Source organism: Rhinopithecus bieti, unplaced genomic scaffold (assembly GCF_001698545.2).
Source record: "Rhinopithecus bieti isolate Rb0 unplaced genomic scaffold, ASM169854v2 scaffold_64027, whole genome shotgun sequence".
NCBI lineage: Eukaryota > Metazoa > Chordata > Mammalia > Primates > Cercopithecidae > Rhinopithecus > Rhinopithecus bieti.
Window position 1 is genome coordinate 481 of NW_016824134.1, and position 11,218 is coordinate 11,698.

The window sequence follows — 11,218 nt, forward strand, 5'->3', positions numbered from 1 at the left end:
GTGGCGCACGCCTGTAGTCCCAGCCACTTGGGGGCTGAGGTGGAAGGATCACCTGGGCCCGGGAGGTGGAGGCTGCAGTAAGCCCTCATTATGTTTAAAAATCTTCAATTTTAAGAGGAGAAAGGAAGGCCTGGGGGCCCCACGGACCACTACTTCTACGGAAAAACTCCGGACCCCAAGTGGTGATTCCCTCCCCTTATTCCCTCCAATCGCCCCTCATAATCTGAAGGAGACTCGGAGTTGCGGACAGAACTGCCCAGAAAGGGTTCCAGGCAGAGGAGTAATTGATGCTTACGGACGGGGCAAGAGGCTCAGGGTTTTGACTGCTGGGTCAACCCCTAATGTGCCACGGAGGGAACGGAGGGCCGAGCTGTGCCACCGGGAACTCGGGTCTGCAGACTCCAGAGCTGACCGCGAGACCCAGATCCCACCGCAGTCAGTTCCCGCCAGATTCAAACTGCCTCTTCCCCCTTCTCGGGACGTCCAACCCGCGCACTCACCATTTTCCAGCCTCCAGGTGTTCCAACGTCCCCCCTAGGGATCTCCCAGTACCTGCAGGTCACAGGATAACAGGAGTTGTGGTAGAGTCACCTAGGAGATCCTAGAGCGTAGAAGACGGAACAATTTAGACATGAACTGGACTCAGAGCCCCGTCGCCAGGAGACAAAGACCCCTTCCAGCTTGCGGAAGCCGCCTCTTCCTCTCTGGCTGCGAATCTGATTGGACAGTTTTCACGCTGGCACCACAGATTGGCTGGGGCTCCAGGCCACACCCCTTCAGGCCCTGAGTGACAGGAGACGTAACCAGACCACTGGCTGAATGAGGTGAGAGTGGCAGGGTTTTTTGTTTTTGTTTCAGTTTTGTTTTGAGACAGTCTGGCTCTGTAGCTAGGCTGGAATGCAGGGATGCGTTCTCGGTTCACTGCAACCTCCGCCTCCCAGGTTCAAGCAGTTCTCCTGGAGTGTGGCAGGTTTCTGGCTGCAGCGTTTTCAGGCAGAGATTCCTCTGTGTGCTGGGGCCTGGCCCTCCCTGAGGGACATTTGCATTTAACCTTACATATATGATTATATCACTTTCTGAATTGTATTTGTGTGTGTATATATGTATACACTTAGACACAGTACACGTATGTTACTCACAAATTAAAATAATATAATTACAATTATTTGAAAGTTTCAGATTTCATAACCTTCCTGGCCTCCAGTCTTCTTAACAGGAAGCCTGAACTTTAAAACAGGTGGCAATGGGAGGCGGAGGCGGGAGGCCGGGCTGGTTGGGAGGGTTCGAAGGGCCGGGACCAGAGCCAGAGCCCTGTGGGCGCCATCAGGGATGCTGCAGAGGGGGCTGGCGCGCTGGAAGCGCTCCCACATCAAGGAGAACCTGGCAGATGAGGCGCAACTGCCTCTGATTGTACTGCTGCTGGACACGCTCAGCGACCTGCGCACCCAGCTGGTGGCCAGGGCGGGAGCTCCCGGGAGCGCCCCTTCTACTACCACCCGGCGGCTGAACGACCACCCCACGGTGCGCCTGCGCCTGCAGGACGGCCAGTGCGGCTGCTCCTCAGCGACCCTAGGTAGTCTGAGCTGGAAGAGGCAGAGCCATGACCGAGGGGACCCGGGTACCGGCTGAAAGAATAGGCGGGGGTAGGGGGCACTTTGGGAAGGCACTTCCGCCTCCCGGGAGGCTAGATGCCGCTCCAGGGTCTGGACTCCCAGGTGGACGGTGGAACACTGGCCTGACTGGCTGATTCACACTTCCTCGGACACTCCTGCTGGAGCCCCAGCCCCAGCCCCTGACACTGACCTAGGACGTTGCTGCTCCTGCCCAGCCTATCAGGAGGGAGCCTGGAGCCTTCCAGCTCTACCCTGTGACTGAGACTATGGTTCCCCACTTGGGGCCCCGGGTGCCCTGTCTTCAGTGGGAAGCACTGCGCCACCTTGGAAGGCTCCCATGGGCAGCCAGAAGGCACCACATACAGAGGGAACAGGAGAGGAACTCTGGGGCACCTTTTCTTTCGCCCAGGACATTCTCTCAGTCACACCTTTGTCCAAGAAGTGACCCCTGCGTGGGGCACTTTTCAACCACTTCTCTGCAGCTCCAGTCTCCCTGGGATTGCCGCCTCTTTCAGGAAGTCTTCTCGAATTTCCTCCTTTCCAGCCAGAGAGCGCCTAGCCTTCTTTGGGGCCTCCACAGGCCCTTTGTGGAGTGAACAGCCCTGGCTAGGGGTGCAGCCAGTCCTGCCCAAACTCTCAAACGACTAAGGGTGGCGATGCGGTCATCCCAGCGCCTTCTGGGCTCTCCAACTGTGCTCCATTTCCACCTCCAAATCCCTCCCCAGGAGGCACTTATGCCCGCCCCCTGGGCAGCTTCCTCCTTCCTCTTAAATCGGGATGCCTCACCTCCTGCATGGGGTCTTGGGACGTTGGGGGAAGGGGTCTCAATGGTTCTGGTCAAGCCGACGCGGATCTGGGAGTGGGGAACTGGGCCGAGGCATGGAAGGTAATCGTGGGGTATTGCAGGGGGTGTGTTGTGGGAATTCCGGGTGGAGACTTTAGGGCAGTACGCTGGGTCTCTAAGCCTGAAGATGACAGGCGTGAACCATCACACCCGGTTTAAGAACTGCTTTTAGTGTTTTCGATATACTGTCTTTCTGCTAGCAAAAAAATTGCATCAGTTTTTATTTATCTGAAATGTCTTTATTTCACCTTTATTTCTAAAAGATAATTTTTTGGGCACAAGGTGGACAGTTTTATTGTTTGTACATTGCACAAAGAAGTTATAAAGGAGTGGAAAGTTTCCAAGAGGACAAACAAATCAAGACCTACGAATACTGACTGGATTAAACAACAAGGCCATAGTAATAATGATGGCTGGTGATAGATCGGAGTAGGTTAGAGATAGCATAAAGAACTACAATTAAAGACAGTAGAAACAATGAGATACTATTCTAGCACAGTCAGAAGGTGTATTATTAAAATGCCAAAAATAACAGATGCTGGTGAGGTTGTGGAGAAATGAAATTTCTATTTCATACTGTGGAGTGAGACTGTAAATTAATTCAGCCCACTATTGAAAGCAGTTATGAAGATTGTCCCAAGGAACTTAAAACAGAACTACTATTGACCCAGCTGTCTCATTTACTGGGTACATATTCAAAGAAAGTAAATTATTCTTACCAAAAAATTCACTGACATGTTTATTGCAATTGCTATTCACAGTAGCAAATTCTCTCAGCACTTTTTCATGTTTATTTTTGCTGCTTCCTGACTCTATAGGGCTGGGGTATTTTGATTTCACTTTGGTAGGTTATATCTCTCTCACTTTTCAGATTTTTCTTTCTCTTGCCCTTAGGAAGTTTGAACATTATTTCTATTTAAGTATTTTTTTTATCTCTTTTTGAAACACTGCACTATGAATTCGAGGTTTATGTCTGGTTTTAACATAGAAATTTGTGAATTGCCATTTATATTGTTACTTTCTTTTATTCATTTATTGTTGGTTAAAAAATAGGACAATTTTACTCCTTATAGTTTTCATCTAGTTAAAACTATGTTTATATTTCATAAAAATCTTGTCTCCTTTTACAGTAGTGGCTGTGTTCATTGCGCTCCAAAATACTCCAGTTCATTAGTTTTCTTTTTTTTTTTTTTTTTTTTTTTTTGAGACGGATCTCGCTCTGTTGCCCTGGCTGGAGTGCAGTGGCCGGATCTCAGCTCACTGCAAGTTCCGCCTCCCGGGTTTACGCCATTCTCCTGCCTCCAGCCTCCAGAGTAGGCTGGACTACAGGCGGCCAGCCACCTCGCACCGCTAGCTTTTTTTGTATATGTTTTAGTAGAGACGGGGTTTCACCGTGTTAGCCAGGATAGTCTCGAACTCCTTGACCTCCTGATTCCGCCCCGTCTCGGCCCTCCCAAAGTGCTGGAATTACAGGCTTGAGCCACAGCGCCCGGCCTCATTAGTTTTCTTATCTATTTCAGTGTGGTAAACTCCCACACTGTGGATTAACTTGATACACATTTTGAGTGTTGTTCACCTTTGCTTTTAACTTTTTTTTTTTTTTTTTTTTTTTTTTTTTTTTTTGAGACAGTCTCACTCTGTTACCCAGGCTGGAGTGCAGTGGCGTGATACTGGCTCACTATAACCTCCACCTCCAAGGCTCAAGGGATCCTTCCACCTCACCCTCCCTAGTTGCTTGAACTACAGGTGCATACCACCATGCCTGGCTAATTTTTGCATTATTTGTTGAGATGGGGTTCTCAGTGTAGCCCAGGCCGTTCTCATACTCCTGAGCTCAAGCAATTCACTTTCCTCAGCCTTCCAAAGTGCTGGAATTACAGGTGTGAGCCACCATACTTGACCTTAAATTGTACAGCTTCTTGTTCTTTTCACAAAAATGATATTAAGTGGCCGAGTACAGGGACTCATGCCTGTAATCACAGCACTTAGGGAAGCTGAGGCAGGTGGATCACGAGGTCAGGCGATTGAGATCATCCTGGCTAACATGGCGAACCCTGTCTCTACTGAAAATACAAAAAAAAAAGCCGGACGTGGTGGCAGGTGCCTGTAGTCTCAGCTACTTGGGAGGCTGAAGCAGGAAAACGGTGTGAACCTGGGAGGCAGAGCTTGCAGTGAGCCAAACTGTTTTGTACTGTTTTTATGTAAACATTTTAAACATAATTTCAATACGAAAAGCCGTTGTATATTTTTCTTCACACACTTCCTTGTTGTTTGTGTCCACCACTGTTTTAATTTGGTTCTTACTTTTGGAAAATACCACAGTTTGGATTTTTGTGTCTTGTTATTTTTGTGTTTATTCCATTTTCCCTGGGAGCAAGATGGACAACCATGTAGATTTGACATCCTTGTGATCAATCACTACCTGAATTAAGCACATGCTTCTTAAGTCTACTACTCCTCTAGGTTGCTCTCTTGACTAACTTCTATTCCTGTGAAATTTTTTATATTTTCCCTTAACTCTGTCTTGCACTTTAACTGTTGTAATTTCTTGAGAATTTTTAATTGTCTACATTAAAAGATTTAAGGATAGCATTTTTTTCTAAAGTTACAAATATCCACAGTGTACATATGAGTAAAATATTTTACAAAAACATTATAGCATATAACAGAACCTTATGAGATATCTCAAGCTTCTTCACTCAGAATATGCATCTCTTTCAAATACAACATATGGTAATAGTAATTTGTAAAGGGTAATTTATTTGATACTTAAAAATTTATCTTATGTTTTACACACATTTCTGAAAACATAGCTCACTCCTGTGAACTACATTAAACTGGATACAACCAAAATTTACTGTTTTTTAATAACATTAAGTTAACATGATAGAATTATTCACATGAATTTAGCTCTTTTCACTTCAGTAACCATGATGCCCTTGTAGCATATTCTTGACTTTTTTTTATTTGCCATGTTGACTTCAGAGCCTGGCTTTATAAAAATAATTTGCTTGCAATTTCTATTTATTTTATAAATTAATTAAAAGAGACAAATAGAATTTGTATGTGGCTAAATATGACTCATTGCTTACAATTCAAAATTGATTTATTTATTTTCTTGAAACAGAGTCTTGTTCTGTTGCCCAGGCTGAAGTGCAATGACACCATCTCTGCTCACTGCAACCTCCGCCTCCTGGGTTCAAGTGATTCTCCTGCCTCAGCCTCCCAAGTAGCTGGGATTACAGGCACACACCACCACACCTGGCTAATTTTTTGTGCTTTTAGTAGAGACAGGGTTTCACTATGTTTGTCAGGCTAGTCTCAAATACCTGACCTCGTGATCCACCTGCCTTGGCCTCCCAAAGTGCTGGGATTACAGATGTGAGCCACCACACCCGGACACAATTCATAATTTCTAGTGTCATTTCAGTTGCCTACAAAATATAACCTGTTAAATTTCTACTCATAAAGTCTATGACATTGTTAGGACTAAAATCTCAGCATTTATTATTTCTCCTCTGATACTGGAATATGTGTATCTTCTGTTTACTGATAAAGAATTCTCACTATTTTTATCCATGCCTAATTAGTCAAAGTATCTCATAATGTTATTTAACATTTGTATGTTCATTTAGTTACTGTATACCAAAACATTTGAATTATGGTTTTAATGTCACCTAATCTTATAAATGTGTCTATCTTTTTTATGTATTTGTTTTATACATATTAAATCCTTATGTATTGTTTTTGTGTGTAAATGACTTAGAATAATCCCTACTACTCTGTAGAGGCTACTAAGTACTAACATTTCTAATTCATTAAATTTCTACTTGTTCATATCATTTTTCATTTAGTAAATTATTTTGTATTTGTTCTTATTCAAATTTATTATCTATCATATCTAAACATTTATGAAAATGATGAAATAGGCTAATATGCCATCTTAATAAAATTTAATCTCAAGTGGCGTGCTTCACTGTTTTCTTTTAGAGAAGTAGCTTTTCTGACTCAGGCAATAAATGCAAGTGGTAAGTCCAGCAGTTTTAGTCATTTTCTCAATTCTACAACTCGGGAAGCTTTGGATAATTTATTGGTTTTCCCAAAGCCTTATTTTCCTGCATTCATCTTTCTGAATCTTTCATGCCAACTGCCTAGAAAATCTAGAAACATAGACTCTTACAAATTAAAAATAAATACCTTGATAGGCTCAAATTAACAAAGGAAACTCAAGAAAAATAGAATATATGAGTAGAACTATAACACGATATTATTATTGTTATTATTATTTTGAGAGGGAGTTTCACTCTTGTTGTCGCTGGAGCATAAAGGTGTGATCTCATCTCACTGCAACCTCTGCCTTGCGGGTTCAAGTGATTCTCTGGCCTCAGCCTCCCATGTAGCTGGGATTACAGGCATGCACCACCACACCCGGCTAATTTTGTATTTTTAGTAGAGATGGGATTTCTCCATGTTGGTCAGGCTAGTCTTGAACTCCCAAACTCAGGTGATCCACCCACCTCAGCCTTGCAAAGTGCTAGGATTACATGTGTGAGCCACTGCACCCAGCCCACGACATTAACTTTAAAGATCTTTCTACGAAAGAAGAAGCAAACACTGATAGTCAAAATGCTTAATGGTAAATTCTACCGAACACTTAATGGAAAATTAATACCAATTTTTCACAAGCCCTCCTCAAACATAGAAAAGAAGCAAATAATGCCAGGCAGTGACCCATGCCTGTAATCTCAGCACTTTGATAGGTTGAAATGGGCAGATCACTTGAGGGCAGGGGTTCAAGACCAGCCTGGCCAACATGGTGAAAACCCATCTCTACTAAAAATACAAAAATTAGCTGGACATGGTAAGGCATGCCTTTAATTCCAGGTACTCAAGAGGCTGAGAAGAGAGAATTGCTTGAACCGGGGGGTTGGAGGTTGCAGTAAGCCGAGATCACACCAGTGCATTATAGCCTAGGTGACAGAGCAAGATTATGTCTCAAAAAAAAAAAAAAAATCCACAAAAAACAATTTTTTAAAAAAAAAGTAGAGAAAAAGGGCAATTTTCTAATAACTTGATTAAGGCAAGTATTATTATTATTGTTGTTGTTGTATTTGAGACAAAGTTTCGCTCTTGTTGCCCAGGCTGGAGTGCAATGGCACAATCTCAGCTCACTGCAACCTCTGCCTCCCAAGTCTCCTGCCTGAGCGATTCTCCTGCCTCAGCCTCCAGAGTAACTGGGATTACAGGCATGTGCCACTGTGCCCAGCTAATTTTGTATTTTTAGTAGAGACAGGGTTTCTCCATGTTAGTCAGGCTGATCTCAAACTCCCAACCTCAGGCGATCTGCCTGCCTCAACCTCCTAAAGTGCTGGGATTACAGGCATGAGGCACTGCACCCAGCCGGGCCAGTATTATTATGCCAAAATCAGAATAAGGAATCATATGTAAAGAATTATCTGGATAATTATCCCTGATGAATACTCAAAAAGTACTAGCAAATTGAATCCAGCAATATATAACAATAATTATATACTACAACCAAAGAAACTATTTCACAAATGCCATGTTTACTTAACATTCAAAAATAAATCAATGCAATACACAATATTAATAGAATAAAGAAAACAAAACAGTCTTTCAATAGACATGGGAAACCTTATAATGAGTACAACACTCATTCATTATAAAACCCTTAACAACTGAGAAACTATCCAGAACTGCTAAGGAGCACTTATAGAGAAATCTCCAGCTAATGTTTTACTTAATATTGAAAGACTGGCCTTCGTGATGGCTCAGGCCTGTAATCCCAGCACTTTGGGAGGCCAAGGTGGGTGGATCACCTGAGGTCAGGACTTCGAGACCAGCCTGGCCAACATGATGAAACCCTTTCTCTACTAGTAGCACAAAAATTAGCCAGGCATTGTGGTGCACGCCTGTAATCCCCGTACTTAGGAGGCTGAGGAAGGAGAATTGCTTAAATCCAGCAGGCGGTGGTTGCAGTGAGCCAAGATCACGCCGTTGCACTCCATCCTGGATGACAAGAGTGAAACTTCATCTCAAAATTGTATATATATACATATATATATACACACACACACACACACACACATATATATATATGTGGAAAGACTGGATGTTTATCTATAACTGCAAATGAGACAAGAATGTCCACTTTGACCACTTTATTCAACTCAAGCTGATAGTATTACCCTGAACTCCTTTTTATTGCAAGTTTCATAAGCTTCTATATAAAAAGCTATAAGAAATTAACTAAAATCCAGTAGAACAAGTTCAGTGAAATCAAAAGATACAAGATTAAGATACAAAATTAAATCACACTTAACTAAAATCCAGTAGAACGAGTTCAGTGAGATCAAAAGATACAAGATTAAGATACAAAATTAAATCACACTCTTACATACCAATTATACGTAATCTAAAAAATTAAAAATTCCACTCATTATGTCATCAGAAGATAACAGGAATAAACTTAACAAAAAAGTGCAAATCTTTTATGCTGGAAAAAAAAAGTCATAAAAAAATTAAAGTAATAAAACAAGCCAAAAAAACTGAAAGTAAAACAACATCCAATGTTCAAATATATAATATTAGTAATTTCACATTACTTCTCAAATTGACCTAGAACTTTATGCAATTCTTTGAAATTCTGAACTGTAGTTTTATAAAAATCGACCATCTCACCTTAAACGTTATATGAAAATGCAAAGGAAACTGAATACCAGAACAATATTGAAAAAACCTAAAATTTTGGCTCACACTTTTCTTTTTGGTTGTTGTTGTTTTTTTCATTTTAGTTTAGTTTTTCTTGAGACGGAGTTTTGCGGTTGTCACCCAGGTTGGAGTGCAGTGGCGTGAACCTGGCTCACTGCAACCTCTGCCTCCTAGATTCAAGCAGTTCTCCTGCCTCAGCTTCCTGAGCAGATGGGATTGCAGGCATATGCCACCACGCCTAGCTAATTTTGTATTTTTAGTAGAGATGAGGTTTCTCCATGTTGGTCAGGCTGGTCTCGAACTCCTCACTTCAGGTGATCTGCCCACCTCAGCCTCCCAAATTGCTGAGATTACAGGTGTGAGCCACTGCACCCGGCCTGTTTCACACTTTTCAATAACAATTCTCACTACAAAGTTACAGTATTCAAGAAAATTTACTAGTAGCATAAAGATATATTCATGTAATTCAATGAACTTCATTTTAAAATGTGGAAATATGATCTTATATCTATGGTAAATAGATTTTGATAAAGATATCTAGAAATTTCCATGAGGACAGAACAGTCTTTTCAACAAATATTGTTGGGAAAATTAGGTATTCACAGGCAAAAAAAAGAAACTTGGATCCCTAAAATCACAAAAACATACCTAAAATTGATCATATACCTAAATGTATAAGCCAAAACTATATAATTCTCAGAAAAAGACTGGAATAAATTCCAGATTACATAATGATTTTATATTTTGTACCAAAAGCACAATCAAGAAAAGGAAAAATGATGAATTGTATTTTCTCAAACTTAAAAGCTTCCATTCCTCAGACAACACCATAAAAAATAAAGAGAAAAGTGACTGAGAGAAAATATTTGAAATTATATATCTGATTTAGACTACTACCCAGAATATGTAGAGACATCTTACAAAGTCAATAATAAATGGGACAATTGATATATTTGAAAATGATGCAAAGAACTTGAACAAAAAATTTCTACAAAGAATATATACAAATTGTCAATCAACATAAAATATGTGAAAATATTTTAATTATTAGGAAAATGCAAATCAAAACCTCAATGAGATAATTAACACATTAGAATAGCTATGACAAAAAGACAATAACAAGGATTGTCTAAGACATAAAGAATATGGAAAACTCATAAATTGTATGTGAGAGTGTAAAACCAGCCACTTTTAAAACAATTTGACAAATTTTCAAAATATCATAAATAGAATCATCGTATGACCCAGAAATTCTACTCACTGATGAGTATTCAAAAAAAATAAAATAAAAACCTATTGCTACACAAAAAAATCATACACAAATGATCATATCAGCAGTATTTCTAATAGCCTAAAGACAGTACAACCCAAATAGTCATCAAACAATATCATAAAAAATAATAGGTGGTATGTCCATGCAATAGAATCCCATTCTTCAACCAAAGGAAATGAAGTAATGATACCTGCTGAAATAGGATACAGCCTCAAAATCTCAATGTAAGTGAAAGAAACTAGACCCAAGGAGGGTGGAGCAAGATGGCCGAATAGGAACAGCTCCAGTCTCCAACTCCCAGTGCCAGAGACACAGAAGACCGGTGATTTCTGCAATTTCGACTGAGGTACTGGGGTCATCTCACTAGGGAGTGCCAGACAATCGGTGCTGGTCAGCCGCTGCAGCCCGACCAGCCAGAGCTGAAGCAGGGCGAGGCATCACCTCACCTGGGAAGCGCAAGGGGAAGGGAATCCCTTTTCCTAGCCAGGGGAACTGAGACACACAACACCTGGAAAATTGGGTAACTCCCACCCCAATACTGTGCTTTAAGCAAACAGGCACACCAAGACATTATACCCCACACCGGGCCGGGAGGGTCCCAACGCCCACGGAGCCTCCCACATTGCTAGCACAGCAGTCTGTGATCTAACCGCAAGGCAGCAGCGAGGCTGGGGGAGGGGCGCCCGCCATTGCTGAGGCTTAAGTAGGTAAACAAAGCCGCTGGGAAGCTCGAACTGGGTGGAGCTCACAGCAGCT